Below are 17,880 nucleotides of genomic sequence, written 5' to 3'. Positions count from 1 at the left end.
TTCACATCACATTAGATGTTGGAACTCGTCATCACTTTAATGTAACTTAACCTACTGATAGGGTCTGTAACACCCATAAATTACCCGAACTGCCAAGTTCTCAATGTTCTCACAGCTTAAACGTTTGTGCTAGAAAGGGAAGAATCTATAGTGATGTACAATGGAATAGACCCAAAGAACAAAGGAAATTCTCTAACTTTACATTTGCAAAATTGTTTATGAAAATATAAAAAAAAAAATCAAAGTATATTTATACAGTCACATAAATTAGCAAGTTTTCCTCTACTTTCCACTTCAGAAATACTTGGAAAACGCACGATGAGAAGCAGCTTACTGTGCTTTACGGTGAAAAGCATTCTAATTTGCAGTTTTTGAGCTAATTGCAGGCTTTTTACAAATATTTTTCACCTCAGGCTTTATACAAATATTTTTTCCATTTGAAAGACAAATGCTGAGATTTATCACCTGACAAGGACAGCAGTGTGGGGCTAGTGCGCTTTTCCTGGGACAAGAAAGAGCTGCTCAGGTGGTAAAGTCCAACCAAACTCTGTTCCTGATTATTCAAGTAAAAGAACACCCCCCACACACACACCCCACCTTTTAAATTACACTTAATTGATTTATTTACTTTCTTTAGACTGGTAAAATTTAAATCTTTTAAACTAAATGTTATATAAAATTCAACAGTTTCTATTCAAATGTTGCTTTTAATCATGTTTTATCAGAAAGAAAAAGTGTAAGGCAATACATAAAAGCTGAGCAAAACTAAGAAATGTTTTGTTTCCTGGTTGAAATTTGTAATTCAAATTTCTTTGTGATGAGAGAAAGATGCATCTGTTAAGTTTGGCATTTCTCAACCATCCGAGGTTAGCTGACAGCCATGCACAGAAACCCATGGCCACCAGGTCCGAACCCTGTGAAAACAGACTCTGGAAACAGACACACAGGTGAGATGTCAGGAAAGGTATGGCTCTAACAGTCACTAAACTCCCTCAGAATTTACAACAGTCAAGTTATTAGAAAAGATAACTTTATAATCTGAAAAAGCAATATGCTTTTGTAGGTACGTTCCCATTTCAGGACATTTAAATGGAAATGTTAAGAGTTCTTAGTTTTTTGTTTCTAAAAGAGCATCGGAATAGTAAAGGTGTGAAATTTTGTAAGAAACCATTATACACAAAATTACAGTAACACTTCAAGTCTATAAGGTTCTCTTTGCACATGAGCCCCCAGTTCTTTGCAAGACCATCTGCTCAGCAGGGAAAGAGGCTCCTGCAGGGCCCTAGGTCTGAGCAGTGGGTGCAGCAGCCCAAAGGGTCTTGGTCTTGGGGTCCCAGTGACGCTCTGGGCTCTGGCTGCGGTCCTTCTGGTGATCCCACTCAGAGGCCTTGTCACGGTTGCAGTCCCTGCTGCGGGACCTCTCCCGGTCTCGCCTGCAGTTGTGGTCCTGGTAAATGGATAAAAAAATATTGATTGAAAGCACCAGAATGCAGCTAAGGTATCGATAGAGGTTCACCAAGACTGAATTCAAGGTAGCCGTCTTCCTGAAAAGCTATTTGCCTTTATTATCTTTAGCTTGTAGAGCTTGATCAGAGAATAAGATCTGGAACTTGTGTTGTTTCCACTGAGCTGGTGCAGTGGATATTGAAGTTTACGGATACCACAGGAATTAAGAGGAGAGGATGGCAGGTAAATGCAAGGATCAAAGTTGATTTGGGTCTTCCATATACAATCACTCAAAAGGCATTTACCAATTCCTGAGTTGGACATGCCCAGAGTAAAAGGTTAAAAACAACAAAGTAAAACAGCTACTAAGAAAGAAAAGCGAATTATGACATTACCAGCTTGAATAAGTCATAGAACACTATCGTCAATGCTATGACACATAATGAAGAATCAGGCAATTCCAGCCATTAACTGAATATTCACACAGTGCTAAAAATCACATCACAGGTGTATATCAAACTGGAATCAGAGAAAACTTCCCAAAGGAAGCAATGCTTCAGCTTTTTTTTTTTTTTTATGAGAAAATAAAAAAAAACATGGGAAGAAAATTCCATGAAAAGGAGCACCATTTATAAAGTCACAAATACGTAATACCTATGACTCTCTTAAGGTAATTTATGTAATCAATGTGAGTAGACTAAACTATAAATAGAAGATCCCTGTCTTGAATTGTCTCAGACCTCATTGATATATCTTAGGTCTTTAGGTGGATATTTCCCTTTTCCTGACTGATAAACGCTACAGCAGTCTAATTTTGTGTCTTCAGCCCGCTTCTTCCACTTAATTTTCAAATTTATGTATGCAACATCTCTAGTTTTTAACATCCAGTTGATTGGTAATCTAGTATTTATAAAACTAGCTTTTAAATTTTTCATGAAAAACATAAGCAGTCCCTATCATGGTCAACAAAAGAGTCCAAAATGCAGTACTTGGGTGCAATATCAAAAACGACAGAATGATCTCTGTCCATCCTCAAGGCAAATCATTCAATATTATGGTAAACCAAGTTTATGCCCCGACCAGTAACACTGAAGATTCTGAAGTTGAACGGTTCTATGAAGACCTACAAGACCTTTTAGAACTAACACCCAGAAAAGATGTCCTTTTCATTATAGGGGACTGGAATGCAAAAGTAGGAAGTCAAGAAACACCTGGAGTAACAGGCAAATTTGGCATTGGAATGCGGAATGAAGCAGGGCAAAGACTAATAGAGTTTTGCCAAGAAAATGCACTGGTCATAGCAAACACCCTCGTCCTACAAAACAAGAGGACTCTACACATGGACATCACCAGATGGTCAACACTGAAATCAGACTGATTATATTCTTTGCAGCCAAAGATGAAGAAGCTCATTACAGTCAACAAAAACAAGACCAGGAGCTGACTGTGGCTCAGTTCATGAACTCCTTACTACCAAATTCAGACTCAAATTGAAGAAAATAGGGAAAACCGCTAGACCATTCAGGTATGACCTAAATCAAATCCCTTATGATTATACAGTGGAAGTGAGAAATAGATTGAAGGGCCTAGATCTGATAGATAGAGTGCCAGATGAACTATGGAATGAGGTTCATGACATTGTACAGGAGATAGGGATCAAGACCATCCCCATGGAAAAGAAATGCAAAAAAGCAAAATAGCTGTCTGAGGAGGCCTTAAAAATAGCTGTGAAAAGAAGAAAGGTGAAAAGCAAAGGAGAAAAGGAAAAATATAAGCATCTGAATGCAGAGTTTCAGAGAATAGCAAGAATAGATAAGAAAGTCTCCTTCAGCGATCAATGCAAAGAAATAGAGGAAAAGAACAGAATGGGAAAGACTAGAGATCTCTTCAAGAACTTTAGAGATACCAAGGGAACATTTCATGCAAAGATGGGCTCGATAAAGGACAGAAATGGTATGGACTTTATAGAAGCAGAGGATATTAAGAAGAGGTGGCAAGAATACACAGAAGAATTGTACAAAAAAGATCTTCACGACCCAGATAATCATGATGGTGTGATCACTCATTTACAGGGAGACATCTTGGAATGTGAAGTCAAGTGGGCCTTAGAAAGCATCACTATCAACAAAGCTAGTGGAGGTGATGGAATTCCGGTTGAGCTATTTCAAATCCTGAAAGATGATGCTGTGAAAGTGCTGCACTCAATATGCCAGGAAACATGGAAAACTCAGCAGTGGCCACAGGACTGGAAACGGTCAGTTTTCATTTCAATCCCAGAGAAAGGAAATGCCAAATAATACTCAAACTACCACACAATTGCACTCATCTCACATGCTAGTAAATAATGCTCAAAATTCTCCAAGCCAGGCTTCAGCAATACATGAACCGTGAACTTCCAGATGATCAAGCTGGTTTTAGAAAAAGCAGAGGAACCAGAGATCAAATTGCCAATATCCACTGGATCATGGAAAAAGCAAGAGAATGCCAGAAAAACATCTATTTCTGCTTTATTGACTATGCCAAAGCCTTTGACTGTGTGGATCACAATAAATGGTGGAAAATTCTGAGAAAGATGGAAATACCAGACCACCTGCTCTGCCTCTTTAGAAATCTGTATGTAAGTCAGGAAGCAACAGTTAGAACTGGACATGGAACAACAGACTGGTTCCAACTAGGAAAAGGAGTATGTCAAGGCTGTATATTGTCACCCTGCTCATTTAACTTATATGCAGAGTACATCATGAGAAATGCTGGGCTGGAAGAAACAAAAGCTAGATTCAAGATTGCTGGGAGAAATATCAATCATCTCAGATATGCAGATGACACCACCCTTATGGCAGAAAGTGAAGAGGAACTAAAAAGCCTCTTGAAGAAAGTGAAAGAGGAGAGTGAAAAAGTTGGCTTGAAACTCAACATTCAGAAAATGAAGATCATGGCATCTGGTCCTATCACTCCATGGTAAATAGATGGGGAAACAGTGGAAACAGTGTCAGACTTTATCTTCTTGGACTCCAAAATCACTGCAGATGGTGACTGCAGCCATGAAATTAAAAGACGCTTAATCCTTGAAAGAAAAGTTATGAGCAACCTAGACAGCATGTTCAAAAGCAGAGACATTACATTGCCGACTAAGGTCCGTCTAGTCAAGGCTATTGTTTTTCTAGTAGTCATGTATGGATCTGAGAGTTGGACTCTGAAGAAGGTTGAGCACTGAAGAATTGATGCTTTTGAACTGTGGTGTTGGAGAAGACTTTTGAGATTCCCTTGTACTGCAAGGAGATCCAACCGGTCCATTCTGAAGGAGATAAGCCCTGGGATTTCTTTGGAAGGAATTGTGCTAAAGCTGAAACTCCAGTACTTTGGCCATCTCATGGGAAGTGTTGACTCATTGGAAAAGACTTTGATATTGGGAGGGATTGAGGGCAGTAGGAGAAGGGGACGGCAGAGGATGAGACGGCTGGATGTCATCACTGACTCGATGAACATGAATCTGAGTGAACTCCGGGAGTTGGTAATGGACAGGGTGGCCTGGTGTGCCACGATTCATGAGGTAGCAAAGAGTCGGACACGACTGAGCGACTGAACTGAAGTGATACACTATTTAAAGAGGCATTCCCTATTGATCTCATTAAATACTATCATTTTCTGTGCTATTGTCCTGACAAAAAAATTGCAGTTCTCTGCACTTGATACCCTCATAAAACTTTATTAAATCCTGTTGACTCTACTTTCAAAATATCACCAATTTTTCATTCCCTTCTTAATTTCTCCCTGTTCTACTGAAGTACTCTCCTACCAAGTTTTTTTGTGTTTATTCTCCAAAAATTGGTTCTCCTAAAGCAGCTCAAACTGTCTTTTTCAGTTGTATTCTTATGACATCACTCTATTGTTCAAAACTTCTACAGTATATTCCAATCGTTCACTCCACTTATAGTCTGCTGCTGCTGCTAAGTCACTTCAGTCATGTCCGACTCTGTGCGACCCCATAGACGGCAGCCCATCAAGGTCCCCCATCTCTGGGATTCTCCAGGCAAGAACACTGGAGTGGGTTGCCATTTCCTTCTTCAATGCATGGAAGTGAAAACTGAAAGGGAAGTCACTCAGTCGTGCCCAATTCTTAGCGACCCCATGGACTGCAGCCTACCAGGCTCCTCCATCCATGGGATTTTTCAGACAAGAATACTGGAGTGGGATGTCATTACCTTCTCTGACTTATTGTTTAATATTTCATACTTAATAGCAACAATAACAAGAAATGCAATTGCCATTTTATAATTGAGGATCTAACACTCAGAACATACCATTCATTTCTCCAAAATCATACATTTCTAAATGATATATCTAGAACTGAATTTATGTTTGTTTGACTTCAAAGTAATGTAATTTCTTACATAAAGAAAGTCATACAACTGTGAGCCTGGTTCTCATTATTTTCTTTTAGTCTTACCTTGTGGAGGTTTGTTCAGAATCTAAGGATGATTTGAAGTTACTCGTAAACACTTGAAATTATTATTCATCCAGTTTGATGACAGAGGCCAAATGCTGCCTTATTACTTGGGTTTATTTCATTTGGCAGTCTGTCCTTTTTCTCCACCGAGTCTTCTGATTATTCAGAAGTTAATTTTTATAAAAAATATAGATTATTTGAAAGGAGTCCCATGTCACACAGAAAAAAATTTATCCTGTGTAATTTATCACATCAGGAAATGTATCAAAATGACCAGCAAATCCACCATATTCATAGAAACATAGGTAGACTTCAACTAGCCATTTTCTAAGGAAGTTTTTCACAACTTATTTCCTACTAACATCAAAATGAAAAATAGCATTTGAATGTTTAGCTCTTTTCACACTCATGTTAACATGGACAGACTAATTGATTTCAGATTTCAAAAGATTTTGCTGTGATTTTTTTTTGTCATGTTTTAAATGTAAGAAATGACCTCCTGAAAAATGTATTACAGCCACTGAGTAAATAACATATTTTCCTTGTTAAGGGTGAGATTAGGGAATATTTCATCACTTCCAGGTGAATTTATCATGGAGTTTTAGATTGTAATCTGTCCAAGACTGATTCTTGCTTTAATTAATACACTGGAATTTTCCACAAAGTTTTTAAAGAACATCTATAGGCAAAGATATTATTAGACCAGATTTCATTTTTAATATCATAACGATGCAACATAATGATGGAAAAATAGCTTTAGAATTATTATGAGACTACTGCCAATCAAGAATAAAGTCAACCCAATCTTTTTGTCCCAGTGAACTTATTTGTTATATATTTCCCACACCTGACATAGGCAGATTTTCCATTTTTAAATTTACTACTCAATATTATCAGCTTGGCAATAAGTAGTTCACGATCTGAGCCACAGTCAGCTCCCGGTCTTGCTTTTGTTGACTGTACAGAGCACAAAAATAATAAAAATGAACCCCCTAAATTTTAAATTTAAATTAAAGTTTACTTTAAAAAATTCTTAAATAGAAGAAAGTAGGGAAAACCATAGGATCATTCAGGTATGACCTAAATAAAATCCCTTATGATTATACAGTGAAAGTGACAAATAGATTCAAAAGATTAGATAAACAGAATGTGTGAAGAATTATAGACAGAGGTTGTGACATTGTAGAGGAGTCAGTGATCAAGATCATCCCCAAGAAAAAGAAATGGAAAAAAAAGGCAAAATGGTTGTCTAAGGAGGCCTTACAAATAACTGAAAAAACAAGAGGAGCTAAAGGCAAAAGAGAAAATAAAAGATATACTTATTTGAATGCACAGTTCCAAAAGAGAGATAAGAAAGCCTTCCTCAGTGATGAATGCAAAGAAATAGAGGAAAATAATATAATGGGAAAGACTAGAGATCTCTTCAAGAAAATTAGAGATACCAAGGGAATATTTCATGCAAAGAGGGACACAATAAAGGACAGAAATATTATGGACCAAACAGAGTCAAATGATATTAAGAAGGGGTGGCAAGAATACACAGAAGAACTATACACAAACTATCTTCATGACCCAGATAACCATGATGGTGTGATCACTCACCTAGAGCCAGACATCCTGGAATGAAAAGTCAAGTAGGCCTTAGGAAGCATCGCTATGACCAAAGCTAGAGGAGGTGATGGAATTCCGTGTGAGCTATTTCAAATCTAAAAAGATGACTCTGTTAAAGTGCAGCACTCATATGCCAGCTATTTGGACAACTCAGCAGTCGCCACAGAACTGGAAAATGTCAATTTCCATTCCAATCCCCAAAACAGGCAATGACAAAGAATATTCAAACTACCACTCAATTGCACTGATCTCACAACCTAGCAAAGTCATGCTCAAAATTCTCCAGGCCAGGCTTCAACAGTATGTGAACTGAGAACTTCCAGATGTTCAAACTAGATTTAAGAAAGGGAGAGGAAAAAGAGATCAAATTGCCAACATGCGATGAATCATCAAAAAAGCAAGAGAGTTCCAGAAAAAAACATCTACTTCTGCTTTATGGATCACGCCAAAGCTTTTGACTGTGTGGATCACAACAAACTATGGAAAATTCTTAACAGATGGGAATACCAGACCACCTTATGGGTCTCCGGAGAAATCTGTATACAGATCAAGAAGCAACAGTTGGAATTCTACATGTAACAATGGACTGAGTCAAACTGCAAAATGAGCGAGTCAAGGCTGTTTATTGTCATTCTGCTTATCTAACTTAAATGCAGAGTACATCATGTGAAATGCTGGGCTGGATGAAACAGAAGATGGAATTAAGATTGCTGGGAGAAATATCAATAATGTCAGATATGCAGATGACATCACCCTTATGGCAGAAACTGAAGAGGAACTAAAAAGCCTCTTGAGGAAAGTGAAAGAGGAGAGTCAAAAAGTTGGCTTAAAGCTCAACATTCAGAAAATGAAGATCATGGCAGCTGGTCCTATCACTTCATGGGAAATAGATGGGGAAACAGTGGAAACAGTGTCAGACTTTATTTTGGGGGGCTCCAAAATCACTGCAGATGGTGATTGCAGCCATTAAATTAAAAGACACTTTCTCCTTGGAAGAAAAGCTATGACAAACCTAGACAACATATTTAAAAGCAAAGACATAACTTTGCAGACAAAGATCCATCTAGTTAAAGCTATGGTTTTTCCAGTGGTCATGTATAGATGTGACAGTTGGACTATGAAGAAAGCTGAGTGCAGAATAATTGATGCTTTTGAACTGCAGTGTTGGAAAAGACTTGAGAGTCTCTTGGACTGCATGAAGGTCCAACCAGTTCATCCTAAAGGAAATGAGTCCTGAATATTCATTGGAAAGACTGATACTGAAGCTCCAATACTTCAGCCATCTGATATGAAGAACTGACTCATTTGAAATGACCCTAATGCTGGGAAATATTGAAGGCAGGAGGAACAGGGGACAACAGAGGATGAGATGGTTCAATGGCATTACTGACTTGATTTTGAATTTGAGCGAGGTTCGGGATATGGTGATGGGCAAGGAAGGCTGGATTGCTACAGTCCATGGGATGGCAATGAGTTGGACATGACTGAATGACTGAACTGAACTTATTCTCAGCTTAAAATTTTGTTAGAGCTATAAAATTATATCAGAAACACAACTGAATGTGTTAACATTTTAGAGATAACAGCTAATTATTTATCCAATTGTTAATTTTTAAAAGGTTAGGACACCTTTGTTATGCCAGGAATTGTACATTAAGTGACAGCCCAGCAATTTCTAAAATTGTTTGGAAAATCATGCAAAATTTTTCTCCTTCATGGATGTTGTTTATTTATGATTCAGACAATAAAGAAAGAGACAGTTTAATAAAGTAGTTTTATTATTTTCATTACTTATAAGTTAAGATGTAAGATAGTGTGACAGGAAATAACAGGGAAATTCTACTATATATAATGTAACCAGAGATGATTTTCCTTAAAGGGATATGTTTAACATGAGACTGAAACAATAGAAAACGAATACCATCAGAATCACTGTTACAGAAATGATACCAATGGACAAAGCAGAATAGATTCAGAGACTCAGAGAACAAACTTATGGTTGTCAGCAGAGAACAATGTGGGAGAGATAGTTAGGAAGACTGAGATCTATGTGTTCAAACCACTCCATTTAAAGTGGATAACAAAGAAGTTCCCACTGTACAGTACGGAAGCTCTGTTCAGTGTTATGTGGCAGCCTGAATGGGAAGGGAGTTTGGGGAGAATGGATACGTGTATCTGTGACTGGGTCCCTTTGCTGTCCACCTAAAATTATCACAACATTGTTAATGACTGTGCCTTCATTTTCAGTCACTTCCATCACATCCAGTTCTTTGAGAATCATGGACTATAGCCCACCAGGCTCCTCTGTCCAGGGCATTATCCAGGCAAGAATACTAGAATGGGTGCCGTGTCCTCAGGGAATCTTCTCAACCTAGGAATTGAACCCTTATCTCTTGAATCTCTTGAATTACAGGTGGATTCTTTACCACTGAGCCACTAGTGACACTCATTAATTGGATATACTCCAATATAAAATAAAAGTTTTTAAATAAAGAAGCACTATTACAGAAAGTAAAATTAAATTTAAAAAGTGAGATAATTAATAAAGTCATCTCATTTTAAGAGTTGACAGGAATTATACTTAGAAAAAAATTCACAAGAATTTTTATGGCAATACTGTGTTAAAAAAGGCTTGTGAGAGTGTGCCCTCTTCGTCCATATTTTAATGGGGAAGTTTTCAATCTTTCAAAATGTATGGCAAAAACCACTACAATACTGTAAAATAATTAGCCTCCAATTAAAATAAATAAATTAAAAAAAATAAAAAAAACAAACTTGAGTATGTTGTTAGCTGTGATCTGTAAATATATGGAATTTATTATGGCAATATATTGACTATATATATATATATGTATATTACATAATCATATATATAATATGGCCATAATATATTCTTATTACATCTTCCTTCTATCTCCAAGTTGTTGAGATTTTTATGAAATGGAGTTGAATTTCTATACCATCATGAACAACCCAAGAGAAATAAAGAAAATAATTCCACCTACAAGCACATTATAGAGAATAAAATTGTTACGAGAAAACATAACCAAAGAGACAAAAATCTTGTAAACTGAAAACTACAAAATGTTACTCAGAGATATTATGGAACACACACATATATGGAAAGACATTTATGAACTGGTTTATTTAATAGTATTAAAATGTCAATATGACCATAAGTGACCTACAGATTCAGTGCAGTAGTTATCAAAAACAAAAAGAAAAAAACAAGTTTTTGGAAGAAATAGAAAAATTAATATGGAATCTCAAAGACTCCAAATTTTTGCCAAGACAAACTTGAAAAGGAGAAAGTGGTTGGTCTAATACTTCCTGATTCTACAACATTACACAAAACAATGGTTGTCACAGCAACAGTTTTGGAATAAAGACAGGCAACAAATTAATGTAATTAAGAGAGTCTAGAAATAAACCTTTTATATGTGTTTAGATAATTTTCAACAAGGGTGCCAACAGCATTTAATGGGGAAAGGATATTACACTGAGTGAAAAAAAAGCAATAAAAAATAATTGATTCCACTTTATATGAGGCACTTAAAGTCGTCAATTTCAGACAGAAAGTAGAATGGTGATTGCCTGGGGCTCACTGAATGGAAATGGGAAATATTATTTAATGGTTGTGGAATTTCAGTTTGGGAAGCTGGAAATGTTCTGCAGATGGACAGTGGTATTGTTTGCATAACAGGGTGAATTAATGTCATTTTAAATTAAAAATTTTGTAGGAAACGGATAAGGTCCATAAACCTTATTTTGCTAACTACTGTCTTAAATAATCCAACTTTTCTTAGAAAATCAAAATTAAGAAAAAAAGCCTTTATATTTACCCACATATTTGCCATTGCCAATGTATGCTTTGTGAGCTGAGTAATTTTTACATATTTAACAATAATAAGACATAAGTAAAAACTAATACCAATTATGTGCAACAGATCTCACATGACTGGCAATGTTTAAAACATTTGCTCTCCACTCCCAGTAAAATATCACCTGTTTAGCATTGTGCTATTTATACCATTTGGAAAAGCAAATGTATGAAAATAATAGGACAAAGTCCAGTAGCAGGAAGAGGAAATAATGTCACAATATTTTTCTATTATCCTCTTAAGTAATACAATTGTGAAAAGTTAATTATATGTCAGTAATAGCTAATGATAAAGTAATCATTTAAAGAGATGAACAGTTAATAAGTCAATAAAGATACAATGGACTGAAAAAAAAAAAATAACCCCTAATTCCAGAAGACAGGAGTGAAGAGGAAAAAGGATACAAAGATCAGATAGGATAAATAAAAATGATAAGTAAGGTGGTAGAACTAAACCTTAAAATATTAATAAATTACATTAAATATATAAATGGTCATGATATCCTATTGAATGTCAGATAAGTCAGATTGCATAAAAAGCAAGACACAAATATACATGGTATACAGTAAGCTCCTTTCAAGTATAGAGACATAAATGGATCAAAGTCAAATAATGAGAAAATATATGTAGTATTAAGCTAATATAAAGAAAGCTACAGTGGCTATAATAATATGAGATGAAATAAATTTGAAGCAAAGAATAATGCCATCAATAAAGCGGGTTATTTCTAATTATAAAAAAACATATAATAATAGCCCTAAAGGTTTATGTTCCTATTACCAAAGATTATAGATATTTTTACTTTAATTAATGGAATCGAAAGGAGAAATGGGCAGATTCTCAACTACAGTGAAAGATTTTATACTTATAAACAAAAATAAATAAATAAGAATTGAGAAGACTTGAACAAAAATATAAACAAATTTTATCTAATAAATAGTTTTAGAACTCAGTAGTAGCAAAATATTCATTCCTCTTAATTGCACATATAACTTTTACCAGGATAGACTGTATCATGATTATATGCATATCTCAGCAAATCAAAAAGCATTCAGATCTCACAAAGTATACTGTATAACAAACATGAGATTAAATTAGAAAACTATAAGGGAAGAAATCTGGAAAATTTCCAAACAAAATAAACCAACATCTGCAAATAAAAAAAAATAAATAAATTTAAAAAAATTGTTAAATATATTCGACCACAAATTTTAAAATAAATTTAAGAACTAAGGTAATAGGAGCTTTCCTGGTGGCTCAGTGGTAAAGAATCTGCCTTCAATGCAGGAGACTCAGGAAACATGAGTTCAGTTTCTGGGTTGGGAAAATCCCGTGGAGGAGGGCATGGCAACCCCCTCCAGTATTCTTCTCTGGAGAATCCCATGGACAGAAAATCTGGTGGGCAACTGTCCACAGGGTGGCAAAGAGTTGGAGTAGACTGAAGAGACTTGGCATGAACACACACCACTTTTGAAGAGATTGGAGAAAAAACCTGAGAATCTGAAGAAAAGTAGAGTACTCTGCATGCCCCCTACACACAATACCACCTAAGGAATTGTTTGTTTTTCCTACCCCCTGCTGTAGTGGGAACCCCAATAAAGCCTTGCCTGAATTTCTTGTCTGGTCTCTAATCAATTTCTATTGATTGAAGAGGTCAAGTGGAGAAGACAATGGCACCCCACTCCAGCACTCTTTCCTGGAAAATCCCATGGATGTAGGAGCCTAGTGGGCTGCAGTCCATGGGGTCACTGAGAATTGGACAGGACTCAGTGACTTCACTTTCAGTTTTCACTTTCATGCATTGGAGAAGGAAATGGAAACCCACTCCAGTGTTCTTGCCTTGAGAATCCCAGGGATGGCAGAGCCTGGTGGGCTGCCGTCTATGAGGTCACACAGAGTCGGGCATGACTGAAGTGACTTAGCAGCAGCAGCAGCCGCAAAGAGGTCAAGAACCCTGTGTAGAAACAAGGACACCAGCTCAGAACCCTCTGGGACCTGAAACCACTCAAACAACACAAGTTCTGGGGCCCCTGGCCCCACAGCCCAGGACCCTGGGACTTGGCTCCACCACCAGTGGACTGGCCCTAGACCCAGGTCCTGGTCTCACCCACCAGTGGGCAAGCATCAGCCCCAGGACCCACTGGTCCAAAGCCTGACCCAACAGACCGTGGCCCTGATGCCAGCCCAGTCAAACCTAGCCCACTCACCAGAAGGCCAGCACCACCCAGGACACCCTGGCCTGACCATTCTACCAACCAGCAAAATGACACCAGCTCCAGGACACCTTGTTTGAGGACTAGCCAGAAAGGTATCAATTATGTGTATGATATTAAAAAGTATTGTTTCTTTATTAGACAATTATTTCATAAAAATCAGCATGGAAAGAATCAACAATTGAATGAATAGATAAAAGAGATTAACAGAAAATTCTAGGGAAAAAAATATACAATTATATCAAACACGTGAAAAGATGTCCAAACACAATTATATCAAAAGGATTTGTGGTAAATTATAAAACCAAATTTAAAATAAATTTAATCTGATTATCATATGCCATCAGTATTTACCAAGACTGATTTTCAGAATGTGGACAAAAATATTCTCACATACTGTGGACAGGAGTGTAGTTGTTTTTACAGCTTCAAAAATGGCAATAGCTATGACCATCGATATTTTAAATGCGTGCATTACCTGAGCATTGATTCAAACACAACACATAAATCAACAATTTCACTTCTAGGAGCTCATAATTGCACATATTCATAAATATACATTTATTGCAGAATTACTTTTCATATAAAAAGTTTAGGAACAACATGAAAAAGAACAGAAGCATTAACTTCAGCATGTCTCTATAAAGGAGTATGATGTAGTATGAGAAAAATTAAGGATTGGATCTAAATGAACTGCTAGGAAACTACTTAATAGATGTTACTAAAAAAGCAACAGATAACTGTGTGTTACCTAAACAGAAAAACAAAAACAAAAACAAAAACATATATTTAAATACAATTGTTTTAACATAGATTATTACCAGATGGATATTGAGAAATAGAGTGCTCTTGCAGAAATGGACTAGAAAATATACTGAGAGATAAATAGGAAATGTATTCTACATTTTTTCCCATTTTGTATAATTTGCATTTTTAGTATTTATTATTATCTATTTCACTTCAATTGCTTAAAAAATTTAGGGTTAAATGAAAAGTTTTGTGTATAATGAAACTGAAATTTTATAAAGAACACAATATATAGCATTAAATATTTTAAATAACATAATAAACAGAATAAGTTAACAGACACACATCTAACTAAAAATGAATACTGTCTGGAAAAATTAAAAAAATAAAAAATGCATAAATTGATTAAAAATCAGTGTAACTATATAAAATTTTCTTCACTAATCTGTTACATGATATTGACTCCTTCAATATAAGCCTTACATCTTTCTAGGTAGCGATAAGCAAAATATTGCAGACCTTACATTCTACCATGGAAAAGAACTACCTATGTTATTAACAGCACAGTTGCATAGTTGTATTATGATTTTTTATATTATAATTATAAATAAAGAAAAAGAAATCAACATCAGAAGGAGAAAGCTACTGAATTCCATGGAAGTGGTCTCTGATGTCAAATGACCCCCTTCATGGTGGATGATGCATTTTTTTTAATTTTTTTTTTTTTTTTTTTACCATAAAATACCATGTTCCTTCTCCAAAGCTTATTCATGGCGTTTGTCATCTGTGATTTTCTTAGAGTGTAGATTCATCATGGATTCAGCATGGGGGTTATGATTGTATAAAATACACTTAATGATTTGTCAATAGGGAAGGTCTTAGCAGGTCTCCCATACATGAAAAATGCAGGGAACAGAGAAGCAGACAACCACAGTGATGTGGCAACCACAGGTCTGGAGGGCTTTCCGCCTCCCTTCCTGACTCAGGTTCTTCAGAGAGTGCAGGATGACTCCATAGGAGACGAGTAAGAGCAGAAATTTGATAGAGCAGATCAGTCCTCCATTGGCCACAACTAAGATGCCAATGACATAGGTGTCAGTACAGACGAGTATCAATAAGTGGTACATGTCACACATAAAGTGATCGATGATATTGGGGCCACAGAAAGGGAGCCCATAAATAGTGCTAAGTTGAATAATTGAGTGCAGAAAACCTCCAACCCAGGACACCACCAGCAGCACAACACACACCCTCTGCCTCATGATCACCAAATAATGTAAGGGCTTACAGATGGCCACATAGTGGTCATAGGTCATCACCAGCAAAAGGAAGACCTCTGATCCACCAAAAAAAAAAAAAAAAAAAAAAGCTCTGAAAAGAGCTGAGTCATACAGGATTGGAAAAATATGGTATGTTCCCCCATGAACAAGCTTGAAATCAGTTTGAGAGAAATAGATGAGGAATAAATGACATCCATAAATGATAAGCTGGCAAGAAAAATGTACGTCGGTGAATTCAGGGTCTTACTAAACGTTTCCGTCTCCACTGCAAGCATGTTGTCCAACACAGTCAAAATGTACAAGAACAAGAATATAACAAAAAAGACTTTCTGCTCCTTTGGATTCTGTGTGAGGCTCAGGAAGATTAAGTGAGTCACATTGCTTCTTGGTTCCATTTCCTTGGTTCCATCTATTGCTTATAGGTGCTGACTTCAGATATGAGGAACAGTTTACCTGTAAATCAAACCAAAAAGTTAAAAACACCTTTACATGATAATAGGCTTAACTTATTTTATTCATTCAATGTGTTAAACCTTACATTAGGATTACAAAATCAGATAAGAATGTTTCACTATTCTCAGTGATTAGATGTATAATGAGGGATCAGACCATACCAACCAATTTTATAAATGCTACTATAAATATATTTATATGGATAATGGTTCACATTTCCAGAATATCTAAATCAACTCAGGATCTGGGAAGGTTTCTCAAAGAAAACAATACTTCAGCTGAGTTTTATAGGAAAAGTGAGATAATAAGAGTAGATAAATAGGGAATTCCATGAAAAGATGAACCAGGTATAAAATCATAAAAGTGAAATATTTAAGTAAAGAATCACTGAAGGTAACTTACACATTCAAAGTCGGAAGGACAAATTTAGGAATAAATATGTGTAGAACTGGACATGGAACAACAGACTGGTTCCAAATAGGAAAAGGAGTACTTCAAGGCTGTATATTGTCACCCTGCTTATTTAACTTGCATGCAGAGTATATCATGAGAAACGCTGGACTGGAAGAAGCACAAGCTGGAATTAAGATTGCTGGGGAAAATAGCAATAACCTCAGATAGGCAAATGACACCACCCTTCTGGCAGAAAGTGAAGAGGAACTAAAGAGTCTCTTGATGAAAGTGAAAGAGGAGAGTCAAAAAGTTGGCTTAAAGATCAGCTTTCAGAAAACGAAGATCATGGCATCCAGTCCCATCACCTCATGGAAAATAGATGGGGAAACAGTGGAAACAGTGTCAGACTTTATTTTTGGGGGGGCTCCAAAATCACTGCAGATGGTGATTGCAGTCATGAAATTAAAAGACGCTTACTCCTTGGAAGGAAAGTATGACCAACCTAGATAGCATATTCAAAAACAGAGACATTACTTTGCCATCAAAGGTCGGTCTAGTCAAGGCTATGGTTTTTCCAGTGGTCATGTATGGATGTAAAAGTTGGATTGTGAAGAAAGCTGAATGCTGAAGAATTGATGCTTTTGAAGTATGGTGTTGTAGAAGACTCTTGAGAGTCCCTTGGACTGCAAGGAGGTTCAACCAGTCCATTTTAAAGGAGATCAGTCCTGAGTGTTCATTGGAAGGACTGACGCTAAAGCTGAATCTCCAATACTTTGGCCACCTCATGCAACGAGTTGACTCATTGGAAAAGACCCTGATGCTGGGAGGGATGGGGGCGGGGGGAGAAGGGGACGACAGAGAATGAGATGGCTGGATGGCATCACTGACTCAACGAACATGAGCTTGAGTGAACTCCATTAGTTGATCGACAGGGAGGCCTGGTGTGCTGCAATTCATGGGGTCACAAAGAGTCTTACACGACTGAACGACTGAGCTGAACTGAACTGAACTGATGTGTATGCAACTATCTAATTGACATATACAAACAGATATCAATTTAATATTTATGAAAATAAAATTTAATCATATTTACTAAATTTATTGAATAAATACATTTTCAATATTCCAAAATTAACCTATTCCTTCCTAAATGTTCTTCATCTCATTATGTGGTACAGAATAGTTTAATAAAAAGACATATTAGCATTGTAAGAATATCTATCATTTTTATGCCAAACTATATGTTAGATGTTATCTCTGTGCTTGGACTTCTCAGATGGCTCAGTGGTAAAGAATCTCCCTCTAAGCAGGAGACAGGGGTTTAACTCCTGGGTTGGGAAGATCCACTGGAGAAGGAAAAGGTAACCCACCTCAATATTCTTGCCTGGGAAATCTGATGCACAGAGGAG

At 36.6% G+C, this 17,880-nt stretch overlaps 1 pseudogene; it reads right to left on the bottom strand.

The window, feature by feature from the left end:
• Nucleotides 1–1,282: 1,282 nt before the first annotated feature.
• On the bottom strand, nt 1,283–16,020 carry LOC138092732 (olfactory receptor 4A47-like; annotated as a pseudogene).
• Between the last annotated feature and the right edge of the window lie 1,860 nt (nt 16,021–17,880).

This window comes from Capricornis sumatraensis, chromosome 16 (genome assembly GCF_032405125.1).
Source record: "Capricornis sumatraensis isolate serow.1 chromosome 16, serow.2, whole genome shotgun sequence".
Lineage (NCBI taxonomy): Eukaryota > Metazoa > Chordata > Mammalia > Artiodactyla > Bovidae > Capricornis > Capricornis sumatraensis.
The sequence above is the reverse complement of the archived record's forward strand: the minus strand, read 5'-3'. Positions and strand labels throughout refer to the sequence as shown.